Source organism: Spermophilus citellus (assembly GCF_964194105.1).
Source record: "Spermophilus citellus genome assembly, chromosome: 5".
Taxonomy (NCBI): Eukaryota; Metazoa; Chordata; class Mammalia; order Rodentia; family Sciuridae; genus Spermophilus; species Spermophilus citellus.
The window spans coordinates 49,189,848-49,203,590 of record NC_138186.1 but is presented as its reverse complement, the minus strand read 5'-3'; positions in this window follow the sequence as shown (position 1 = coordinate 49,203,590).

The window sequence follows — 13,743 nt, the reverse complement described above, 5'->3', positions numbered from 1 at the left end:
TCCTCCCTCATTTGTGGAATACCAGTTTCTAAAGCACATTTGAGAGCCCAAAGGAGCATGACATTACTCCAACACATTTCTGTAGTCGCCATATTGACCTCTGTGTCTAATTCTTCATAACTGAATTGTGAAAATATTTTTTTTTCTCTTCTATTCCAATCTTTCTGAAAGAGCAACTTCTTGGACACATTTTCAGTGCTTTTCCTAATGTACTCCAACTCTGAACATCCATTCAGATCTCCCAGCATTATTTAAGGAGGAGTTTTAGATCCAGTCAATCAGATTCCTCACTATTCACTACCTCCTCACCTTCCACCTCTTATAGGTTTTTCATTCCTGTTTCTGCTCTCCAGCTAGTCTCTAATCAACCAGAAACGTAAATCATCCCCCACATTCTGAATATCACCTCCCCTGGAATTTATATCTTTATAAATAGTTCTTACTATAAATATAGATGTATAATTAATTTTAACCATTTTGTTTTGTCTTGAAAGTTAATTAAAACAATTTGTATTTTTCATAGATATCTTGATTATAGATCTGTCACATTATTATATATTCTTTTCTATGTCTATATTCACTATAGAATGTCCATATTTAGTATACTATCTATATTTACTATACTATGTCTGTATTTAATGTCAATATTTACTATACTATGTCTATATTTACTGTACTATCTTCTTGTTTCTTTGGAAGTAAGACCTAAATCATATTTATCTTTGCATCCCCAGAATTAGAAAAATCCTTTGCACATAGACAGGACTCAATAAGCTTCTTGTGAGTTGACTATCCAAACTAGACTGCATATGTATGTACACATACATGGGCTAGATCCTCAGTTAAAGTCACTGAAAGGTGAGTGTTGTCAATACACTGAAGCAGAAGACATGAAAAATAGATAATAATAATATTTTTCTTACTACATGAATTTAGATATAGAAAATATATGAAAGAAGGATAGTATCTTCCATTCACAAAACTCTATTTTCACCAAATTACTGCTTAACATGACTTCCTATGTGACTCCAACAACAACTTCTCCTCTTATATAGAAAAGGTAACTTTTTCCTTCTAGAAAATGGAAGGATGAACTAACTAGTGACCAAGAGGGTTAATTCACAGAATCATGTCTCATATAACACCCAATTGTCATATTCAAAGATCACTCGCAGAAGATCTGGACTGGTTCTTTAGGTTTTCAGGAGATTATTTATACTGTCCCACACTTCTCATATATCCACTGTCCATTCAGAGCTGGACCCTGATATCTCATAGAATTACCTGTTCCAGATCCTCTGGAGATGCGCCTCTCATTTCCTCATTTCCCAGACGCTAGAGTCCACCCAGTGAGGAGAGGCTGGCATCAGCCATGTGCTCAGTTAGGGACTCTTGTCTAGAGTTTTCCTAGAATATCCTGTGGGAATTTGTCACTTAGCCCCAATATTTTCCCATTATTTGGTGTCTCTATTCAATGCTGCTGCTGAGACATAGCTTCTACCTCTGACAAGACTAGTAATTCTAGCCCAAAGCTCCATTTTAGTTGATTCTCTGTATCTTCTTGTTCATTTATGACTCACATATGCTATGTCCCATGAACCACGTGTTTGTTGCAGAGCACAATGTTCAACTTTCTCCCAGGTTCTGCTTTGGCTCCCTAACATCTGCTATAATCACAGAAATGTTTCCTCCTCATTGCCTTTTCTATATGCACCTCATTTTTACTCTTCAAATATCTACAAAAATATTCTCAGTTCTCTTGAGGTCTTATATATATATTTTTTAATATTTTTATTTTTATTTTTATTTAGTTTTCGTCGGACACAACATCCCTGTATGTGGTGCTGAGTATCAAACCCGGGACGCACGCATGCCAGGCAAATGCGCTACCACTTGAGCCACATCCCCATCCAGGTCTTATATTTTTTTAAAAGTACATTTTTAAGTTACTTATGTAGTTACACACACACACACACACACACACACACACACACACACACATATATATATATATATATAAAGAATTTATGTATATGTTTACTTATTTATGCATGATTAGGGATAAATGTGAGAATAGCTCTGTCCCCTAATCCTACTTTTCTATTTGGCAACAATATAGATGAGACCTCTGCACTGGGGTGGGAGTCAGTGAAAAGAGGGTGGATCAGCACAGCTGGTGAATAGACACAGGCTCAGAAAACATCCAATTTTCATTCTACATCCTCCATTTCTGCTTTTGGTACATGTCTCACCTCAACTATATCCCAAGAAGTTATTTGAAGGTTTATTCTGATTCTCTCCTATGTTTTATAAAAAATTAATTTTATTTCATTATTTTTGACAAAATATAATTGCATATAATGATGAAGTACAAAGTGATGTTGTGATAGATGTATGCAGGTGGAGTGACTGGACCAAGCTAATTAACATATCCATTACTTTAAATACTTCTCATTTCCTCTTCTGTGCTATCTGCAATTTTGTATCATTTGGCCAAGATCTCCCTATTCACCTTAACTCATTCCTCTGATAATTACTATTCTGCTCTCTGCATCTATAAGTTTGGTTGTTTTAGATTCCACATATAAAAGAAAACATGCAGTATTTGTCTTATTTCACTTAGAAATGCCTGTCTTATTTCACTTACAATGATGTCCTTCAGGTTCATCTGTGCTGTTTAAAATGACAGAGGTTCCTTCTAAGGCTGAAGAATATTCCATTGTGTGTGTGTGTGTGTGTGTGTGTGTGTGTGTGTGTGTATCACATTTACTTTATCTATTCATCTACAGATGGACACTTAGGATGATTTTACAATTATTTATGGTTATCATAAATATTGCTGCAATAAATATGGGAGCACAGAAATCTCTTTAACATCTGATTTCAAGTTCTTAGGATTATATACCTAGAAATGAGATTGTTGGACCATATTATAGCTCTATTTTTAGTTTTTGAAGACTCTTCATATAGTTTTCCATTAGGGCTGTATCAGTTTATATTCCCACCAATAGTATGCATTGGGTTCCCTTATCTCCACATCCTCTCCAGCACTTTTCCCCCCCTCCTTCCCTCCCTCCCTCCCTTCCTTTCTTCTTTCTTTTTCTTCATAATGGGGATTGAACCCAGGGCAAACACTTCCTCCTATTCCATAGGTTGACTCTGTACTTTGTTAATTTTTCCTTTACTATATAGAAGCTTTTTACTTTGATGTAATCTCTTTAATTATTTTTGCTTGTGTTGCCTAAGGTTTCTGAATCAAACCCAAAAAAATCATTGAGTGGAGCAGGATCAAGTACCCTTATATTTCCCTTTAGTATTTTAAAATTCCAAGTTTTATGTTTAAGTCTTTAATCCATTCTTCATTAATTTTTATATATGGGTGAGATAAGGATTTAGTTTCATTCTTCTGCATGCAACTATTCTATTTTCCTAAGACTCTTTATTGAAAAGACTGTCCCTCTTTCCTTGGCAACTTTTTTGAAAATCAACTGGTCATGAATGAATGAGTTCATTTTTGGGATCTCTATTCTGTTTCTTTGTTAGATATGTTTTTTTTTTAATTTTAATTTTTTTTATTGGTTGTTCACAACATTACAAAGCTCTTGACATATCATATTTCATACATTAGATTGAAGTGGGTTATGAACCCCCAATTTTACCCCAAATGCAGATTGCAGAATCACGTCGGTTACACATCCACAATTTTACATAATGCCCTATTAGTAATTGTTGTATTCTGCTACCTTTCCTATCCCCTACTTAGATATGTTTGTTTTTATGCCAATAGTATGCTGTTCCAATTACAATAGTTTTGTAATGCAGTTTGAAGTCAGTGTGATACTTCTAGCTTTGTTCTTTTTTGATTAAGATTGCTATGGCTAGAAAGGGTTTTTTTTTTTTTGTATGTGTGTGTACGTGCACATGTGTGTAGTTCTATAAGAATTTTAGGATTTCTTCCTATTTCTGTGAAAAATGAATTGGAATTGGATACAGATGGCACTGAGTCTCTAGGTTACTTTGAGTAGTATGGACCTTTTAATATTGATTCTTGAAATCCATGAACATGGAATATATTTCCATTTATTTTTGTATTTTTTATAATAGTATTTTAGTTGTAGATGGACACAATATCTTTATTTTATTTATCTATTTTTATGTGGTGCTGAGGATCTAACCCAGGGCCTTGCACATGCTGGTCAAGTGCTCTGCCACTGAGCCAAAACCCCAGCCCCATTTGTGTATTTTTCAATGTCTCTCATCAATATTTTGTGGTTTCCCATGTTAAGATCTCTCATTTCTTTGGTCAAATGTATTCCTAAGTACTTTATTTTATTTTTTTGTAGCCACTTTAAATGAGATTGCTTTCTTGATTTCTTTTTCAAATAATATGCTGTCAGTATATAGAAATGCTATTTATTTTTGTGTTTTGATTTGTGTCCTGAAACTTTACTGTATTCATTTATTAGTTCTAAATTATTTAAAATGTTTATGTAATAAACATTTTTATAACACATATAAATTGCATCCAGGATAGGTCATATATTAAGCCACAAAGCAAGTCTGAACAAATTTTAATGTGCCTAATACCATTTTTTTGGCATTAGGCATTATATCCCACAGCAGATCTCCAGAACTTATAAATAAAATAAAATGGAAACATTCAGAATTGTAAAAAACATTTGCAAAACATATATGTGATAAGGAGTCAATTTTCTAACTATATAAGGAATTCTTAGAACTTAGGAGCAGAAAAGAAATAAAAAATTAAAACAACAAAAACCCAAACAAAACAAAACCAAAAGAGAACAACCACCACTAACCAAACAAAATCCTGATTTAAACATAGGCAACAGACTTGAACAGATAGAAGACATTAAGATTGAATATTTGTATCCTTCCCAAAATTCATGTTAAATCCTACCCCAGTATGATGGTATTAGGAGGTGGGACCTTTAACAAGTGCTTAGGTCATGAGGGTGGAGTCCTCATGCATAGTATTAGTGCCCTGAGAATCCTTGAGAGCTCACTCAACTTTTCTATTGTGTGAAGCCACTATGAGAAGACTGTGGTCCCTTACCAGACATGAAATGTGTGAGAGCCTTAAAATTTGACTTCCTAGACTCGCAAACTGTGAGAAATCAATTTTTGTTGTGTAAGCAATCCATTTGATGGTATTTGTCATAGCAGCCTCAATGAGCTAAGAAAAATGATACAAATCACCAACAGGTATATAAAAAGATGCTCAACATCATTAATTAGCAGAGAAATATATTCAAGTCTATAATTTGATATCATTTTATATCTAGTGTGGTTATATTTTAAAAAAGTATTAGCATGGTTATGGAGAAATCAAAACTGTTTTACACTGTTGGTAGGAATGTTAAATGACACAACAGCTATAGAAAACACTTCTAGCAGAAGTGTTGTAAACAATTGAAGTGTTCATCAACAAGTGAATGGATTTTGAAAACTGTGGTACTTACATATAGTAGAATATTATTCAATCTTTTGGAAAAAAGGAAAATCTTGCCATTTTGTGACAAATTGATGAAGATGGGGGGATTTATAGGTGAAATCGTACATTTATTTTTTTTTGTCATATAATCTCTTATTTATTTTACTATGTGCATTTTGGGAAGGCTTTTTTTTTCTTACTGAGTTTCTCTATTTTTACTTAGAACAAGATTTAATTGATTTTATTCCCTGGGATAAAAGACCAAACAGTTTACTGTATTTAATTTTATGGTTGTTTATTTTTAAAATTATAAAATATAACACTAAATACATATCATTTGATAGAGAAAACATAACCTCCCCTGTAGGAAAACAGATTAGAAGAAGAATTTTCTTATTTCTGGATACTTAATGCTATCAAGGTTCATAAATTTTGTGAATAGGAATTTAATTCATCTGTTAATAAATTAATCTCAAACATATAAAACCCAATAATTATTGTGTTTTAAATTTATATATCATATTGAATGTTTGGCTTTGTATTACTTTAAAGTGTGTACCAACATAAATGCAATGTGATACCAAAATTAACTTACTGTATTGTATGAATTTCATTAGGAAAGAAAATTATCACATTACCTCAGCCTTGGATAAATAAATCATTCTGTGAAATGTCTCCCCTGAATTATATTTTCATTTCACATGCTAATCTTTCATCAAGGGATAATAAAAGATGAGGCAATTTTAAAGTATTTCTATTATATCTAGAAAACAATGTGTTGTTCTTCCACATTTATGTATTATTCATTGAGACCAATGAAGAATTTAAATTACTGTCATAAAAATTAAATACCTCTTGAAGAACTAACATATTTCTCTTGATAAGAGGAAATTAATAATCCATCATACTTTCCTATTTTGTTTGATCCCTAGAGTTTTCAGAACTAAAAGTAAAGTTTACACAGTAAGTTTACTATTTTTGGTTTCATTATGTCTATAGTTCTTTTTTTTTTTTAAGAGAGAGTGAGAGAGGAGAGAGAGAGAGAGAGAGAGAATTTTTTTTTAATATTTATTTTTTGGTTCTTGGCGGACACAACATCTTTGTTGGTATGTGGTGCTGAGGATCGAACCCGGGCCGCACGCATGCCAGGCGAGCGCGCTACCGCTTGAGCCACATCCCCAGCCCAGAGAATTTTATTTTTAATATTTATTTTTTGGTTCTCGGCGGACACAACATCTTTGTTGGTATGTGGTGCTGAGGATCGAACCCGGGCCGCGCACACTCCAGGCGAGTGCGCTACCGCTTGAGCCACATCCCCAGCCCAGAGAATTTTATTTTTAATATTTATTTTTTGGTTCTCGGCGGACACAACATCTTTGTTGGTATGTGGTGCTGAGGATCGAACCCGGGCCCGCATGCCAGGCAAGCACGCTACCACTTGAGCCACATCCCCAGCCCCTGTCTATAGTTCTTCAATCATAAAATCAATACATGTTCACTGCAACTTTTTTTTTTTTTTTTGGTGCCAAGATTGAACCCAGGGACACTTAACCACTAAGCCACGTCCCCAACCCTTATTTATTTATTTATTTTTTATTTTGAGACAGGATCTCACCAAGTTACTGAGGGCCTCACCAAGTTGCTGAGGTTCCTTGCAATAATTTAAGCAGATCAGGAATGTATGGTTTCTAATCAGCAAGCATGGCTATTAGAAGGAGAGAGTATCCTTTCAGATATTACATACAATGCACCTAAAGCCCCTCCATCCAGCAGAAGTGTTGTATAAAGAGAAATTTAAATCTTTAGTTTGACATTTTCATAATAAAAGCAAATCACTTTTAATTTGTGACACTTAGAGATGTTTATGCTGCTTTCTTCATTTTATCCCATTTGCTTTCACTGTACATAAAAGATTTATTTTCCCATGTTGCTTCACACTCCTAGACTTTTTTGACTTTGTCTCCAACAAGTTCTACATTAGATAAGCTTAGCCTCTCCTGCCAGATACTTCCAGCAGCCTCTGGGTTTGCAGCCCAATGACTTTTTGCTTGTTTCTCTCAATTTCTAGTGCCGAAAACACAAACCTGATTTACCTATACTCCCAAGACATTTGGAGATGTCTTGGGAGTATAGGTAAATGGAATGAGAAAGAATGATGACATTCTCTTTCAGAGACAGTCAGAGTTCCCAGGCTTAAGGGCAACTTCTCAGTAAGTGAAGATGTTTCATCTGGCATTAGCAGAGTCAGTTCTGGGATCAAGGCCCCTGCCTTTGATCTGTGAAACTCATAGATCCACACAATTAAACAAGTAACTTTCTGTTTACGTTTCTATGCTGTAAATCACATTAATTAGTACTAAAAGGATTTGGGGGAAAATCTGCTTTCTTAAAATAATCCGATTAAGCTGTTTAGCTGAGATTCATAAAGTACTATTTGCTAATAAAGAGAAAAAAAATCTGTATAGTTGCAGAAGTCATATTATTTGAGGAAGTAGAATCAACCATGAAAGGAAAGTTAATTCTCCAAAAAGAGCTTTAAATGGTTAATGAGTTTTTAACTTCAGCTTTTTTTTTTTTTTACTGAGTGGCTACTACAAAATATTTTAATGTTTTAATATTTTGTTTTTCTAACAACATCCTATTATTTTATCCTCCAAAGATCCAGTTATGAATTATAACAGGATATTAAACTTGTAAGATGCATAACTATTCCTGCTTTTTTTTGAGGGTAGAGACACTTGGATAAGATTTTAAAAATGAAACACTAAGGGAAGGTTAAATTGTAAGTTTCTGTGGCAACGGCTATTCAGGTTGGTTAAAGTTGCTTGGGTTTTTTTTTTTTTTTTTCTCTGATGATATCTGGCATTCAGGGAATGGTCCACAAAGATGTAGAATGCAGTCAGGAAATTCTATAGCTGAGTAATGTAAGTATTTGCAATTCCTTCTTTTTTTCCTTTTGCAAGTTTGTGACTTCTTTACTAGAAATGGCAAGATGACATATTTAGGCCAAATAAGATCAGCTTCTCTACTCAACTCTTTAATAGCACAAGAGTCTTAGAAAGCTTAGCACCTTTTATATACACAATTTATATATTTTATTGTGTATTTAATAATATAGCATATTGAAACTCCACAGGATATTATTTTTATTGTATTATAAGTTAATATATTTAAGATTTATCCTGATTATTTATCACTTTATCTTAATTTCTCATCTCAGACTTTCTATCTGAGGTCACTTTCCTTATGGCTAAGGTACATACTTGAGAATCTTTTTCCTTGAGAGAGCAAATGAGTCCCTGGTCACTGGCTGATCCTGTGAGGTCCACAAAAAACAAGCCTGGGAAACATTCCTTGCCAAAGGTGAAAATGTTAACAGTTTTGACACTCAGCTCTGATACTGTTGTCAGACATTCCAGTACAATGGACTTGGGTGCAGCAGGGTAATAGCAGGATGTTCTCAGCACTGTAACAGTAGGATAGCTGCACAAATGTTTCTAGCTCTGTTACTTTTTAGTGCACAAAGAAGCCTCTCAATAACTCACAAGCCTTGAACAATTTACAATGCCTCTATAGTTTTAACTTCCTGATTTTGAGACCTTATGTGATAAACTTGTGGAGCTAGTTCTGGGTCACTGTTCCTTCATCAGAGTGCAGTGTCCCACTTGGCCCCAATTTCACTTGAAAATGTCACTGTTTTTTGTCTCTGTTTTTCTCCATATCCAGTCACCCCTACTCAAGATCCTTTGTTGATGCTGGGTGGGTCATGGAACTTCATTAAAATCTGTTAGTGGAATATGATTTGTGTATTTTTATTATGCACTATTAAAAACTTATTAAAAATGACTAACAATAAAAAATACCTTAGTGGCAAATGATCTGGGTTTTGTTTTTGTTGTTTTTGTTATTTTTGTTCATCTGAAAACATTTTCCTCATTCTGAAAGAGACAGTTTCTGGATATAAAATTTCAGGTGAACAGTTATTCTTATTGAGTTGTTGAAAATATCATTGCATTATTTTTGGCTTCCATTATTGCTGCTGAAAAGTTAGTACTTAGTTTAACTTTCATTCTTTGAAAATAAGTGCATTTTCTTCCCTATGTTTGCTTTTAAGATAATTATTTTTTTAGGTATTCTATGACTATATCAGGATATATCGATTGTGTTTTCCTTTTTATTTATACTGCTTGGGATAGTTTGAGCTTCTTTAATATGTGAATTGGTGTTTTATCAGTTCTTGAAGCTATTTTCAGAAGAGTTAAGCAGTATATTCAGTGCTCATAAACCCTTATAACTGTTTCCATACCTGACACTAGCATCTGGGTGGATGCAGCTTCAGTTTTTACTAAAGGAACAATTGACCTCTTACCCACAGGTGTCTCCCAGTGGGATTATGCAACTTACATTACATAGTGATTACATTTGGCTATAGAATATCTCAATAGCAGACTTTTATGACACTGGGATGACTCATGGCTCATTTGGGGGGATGGCATTATAATGACTAATGGTAACTACATTGATTTTAATGGCTATTTATTTTCATATTTGTCACTTCCACTGTTGTGAAAAGATCATCATATTGTGACTGAATTACTTTTGGGTTGCAGCTCATTTATAACAAACACTATCAAAATATATGATCTCCAGAGCTCCATCTTGGGATGGGAAATTGAAAATGATGCTAAAAGGTAACTCTCAACTTCATACGTGCCTCAGGAGCTGGGACCAGATTCTGGAGACACTTATATGAAATGTTCCTTTTTGCACAGGGCTTCTATAGGTACGTAACCTTTAATTATTACTCTATTGTCAATCTTATTGACTAATTTTGGAATTTGGAGATAATACTCAGACATAGATAGGATAATGGAGTACATGCCAAGGATATTTTTCATCCCAGTGATCAGAGTATATGGAAAATTGATGCTTAGTTTCCACTGAACTTATACAGAGGCAACTAGAGGGCATCTAAGGGACATAACAATTGTACCTGGTCTCTACAGGAGCTCCATGTGACCCTGAACAAAGATTATAGGGGCATGGGGTGGTTGAGGTTTATCATTTAAGCAACATTTTCATGAACTTTTTGGGAATTGCATCAGATTGCAACTCCAGAATATTTCTGAGTTTTTACCTGGGCATAAATTTCAAATCTGAAGGTCCAATACAGAGAAGATGATCAATTTGTGCCCCATAAAGTCATCCTGCATTTTTCCAATTTTACTACATTCACAGGAAAATTTGTTCAGTCATATTTCAAACACTCCTTGATTAGCAAACCTGTGGTGAACTCAAATATATTTCTCATTTTCCCAAGAGATTTCATATTTTGACTTCATAGGTGGTGTTATAGCAGCAATTTTCCAGAGTTGTGCTAAAGATTTCTGCATGCCACAAATTTCTTCCAATATTTCATGGTCTACTTGATCATTCTTTAACCCATCTAGAATTTTACAACACACTTAATGGTTTCTTCCTATAGGCACCTTTGGAAGCTTATCAAGTTACACAAACCAGTGCATTGCCCAAATGGGAGTAAAACAAGTTAGTCTGTGAGGTTCTGGAGTCACATAGCTATAAAACTGTGGGTGAAAACACCATGGTCAATACGAATGATATCACACTCAGTATTAGCAATTACACTGAAGGCAACTTTGACAAAAGACTACTGTTTTCTGTTCTGGAGGAAAATGAACCAATGCTATGCTTTTTGTTTATTGGTTTTTATTTTTTATTTTTTGCCTACATGAGGAATCAGTTGCCCTTAGGATTATTCTTATTATGCTTGTGTAGTTTTTTTATAGCTTCAGAAATTATAGAAGCAATACTTATAGAGAAGCCTAAATTTTCTGACAGTCCTCATGCTATCTTCTGCTGTGATTATCAAAAAGCATTTTTTCTCTAGTTAATGATGTAGTCATGGTTTAGGTAATTTTGAAAAATTATCTTGCACCTTTGCTCTTATATTTTTCTGTCAGACCAGTCCCCCAGTCAGATCTGTTGATGCTGACTTTAGCACTCAGATCATCTTTAGAATCTCTAATTGAAAGAATTAGTCTACAAATTTTGCTGTTTTATGATGCTGTGTAAACTATGGAATGAACATATGACCAAAATAGGGATGTTGGCAATAATTAGTGAAAGTTGTACTAAGTTTCTCAATATTACTCCACAATATTGTAAGCGTTGTTTTGTTTGATAGGTCATATAGAAAGAGGTGTGAACCTTACCCTTGCAGAACCTTCTGTAAAATTCAAGTTGATTTTATCTAGGCAAATCTTGTTAATGTAAGAAAGTGCTAGTAATTTTAATGTTGTCAGCTTAGTGGTGGTTGCCTTCTGAAAACTTCTGAGAATATTCTGAAAGCATCTGAACAATTAAAAGATATTCTGTACTAACTGTGGCCAACTGAGCAAACTTTTAAAATGTCATTTTAATTTCTTTTTGTTTTTATTAATTGGTGCATTCTAGTTATACGTGATAGTGGGGTTCCTAGAGGCACTTAACATAATATTCTTCATTTCAATTCCTAGTATGTCCCCTTTCTTTCTCTTCCTCCCTCTCACTGATTTCCTATCTACAGAGTTCATTTTTTTTCAAGGTTTATTGTCCTTCAATATCAGCCTTCCTATGTTCAACAAAAGTACATTCTTCTAATTTCACATTTTATTCTCTAAGAGTGTTGATTTGTATCATATAACCATAAAAACAAATATGTTTATAATATATAACATATAAATGGTTATATATTATATATGACATTATTACATATATACATATAATACATGCTTCCTTATATGTATACATCACATATATATTATGTATATATATTTATATGATATATGTATATATTGTATATAACATATAACCATTTATAACATATAAACAAAAAATGAACATATGGCTTCAAGCATCAACTTAGGGAATCTAGGGAAAACATTGGTCAAAGAGTACAAAGTTTGAATTAGGTAGAATAAGTTTTTGAGATTTATTGAGCAGTCTGAGAACTAATTAATAATAATGTATTTAATATTCAAAATTTCAAAGAATTGATTTCAGATGTTCTTACTCCAGATAGTATGTGAGGAGATATTTATGATAGTTTTAATCATTCCTTGTCTGCATATGTCAAAACATCACAGAATATCCCATAAATGTATGAAGTTACTATTTGCTAATTAAAATTAAAAAAAACAAATGAAAATTCAAGAATAATTTGAGAAAAAGATAAAAAATTGAAGAATTTTCATTCTGATAGTCACTTTCTTCCAGAAACCAATTTAACTACCTTTTCCTCAGGAGCTCTCCTTAGGCACCTTCACAAAACAGCAGTTGAGAGCACTGCTTCTGTTCTTGCTTCCAGTGAAGAAGTTCAGTCCAGAGATCACTGGTAGGATTAATGGTTTGGTGACATTAGTTACATTGTTTTTTTTGAACTGTCCTTATAATAATTTGTTTTGAAGACATGTGGGAGATATATATTTAACACAACATATTTTGTTATTCCTAAATGTATACAGCAAACAGAATTTAGTTCATAGAGGTTTTTGCTTATTCTTTCTAAACATAAACTTCTATGACATGTAAATAGTTGGTCAAATTTATATGAACAAGATTTGATCCATTTATATCAAAACAGATTCTACTGTCATGTACAACTAAAAAGAATGGATTAAAAAATATTTGAGGGCTGGGGTTGTGGCTCAGAGGTAGAGTGCTTGCCTGGCATGCATGAAGCCTTGGGTTCAATCCTTATCACCATATAAAAATAAAATAAAGATATTGTGTCCATCTACAACCAAAAACTAAATGTTTTTTTTAAAAGATTTGATAGTGTTCTCTTTAACCACATTTTAGGATATTCTTAATATAGAATTATTTTCTTTGCCATCCCTTTTATCCTAAGGTGAACCATAATACCAATGTGAGCCTTAATTTGTCTTTCCTAGATTGTCATATATTGTAATCAGTTTCTGAATAATATAAGGGTCTGGGGATGCAGTTTCTTCTCATATGCAGTATATAATATCATAGTGAATTCTATGCAACTTCTCCAAAGAACTTACAACTTCCAACCTTAATGGAAATATATTTTTCCAAAGTAAGCATGATACCATTTCTATTCTCTTCTGGGATGATCACATTTGCACTACACTTTGTTGGAGAAGTCTGAGATAATATTTGAGAGCAGTAGATTAGATTTAGGGGTTGAGGATACTGTTATCTTTAATAAGGTGAAAATTTATGTAAGAGCCATGGGTGTCATTGCCTAAGATCAATGCAAA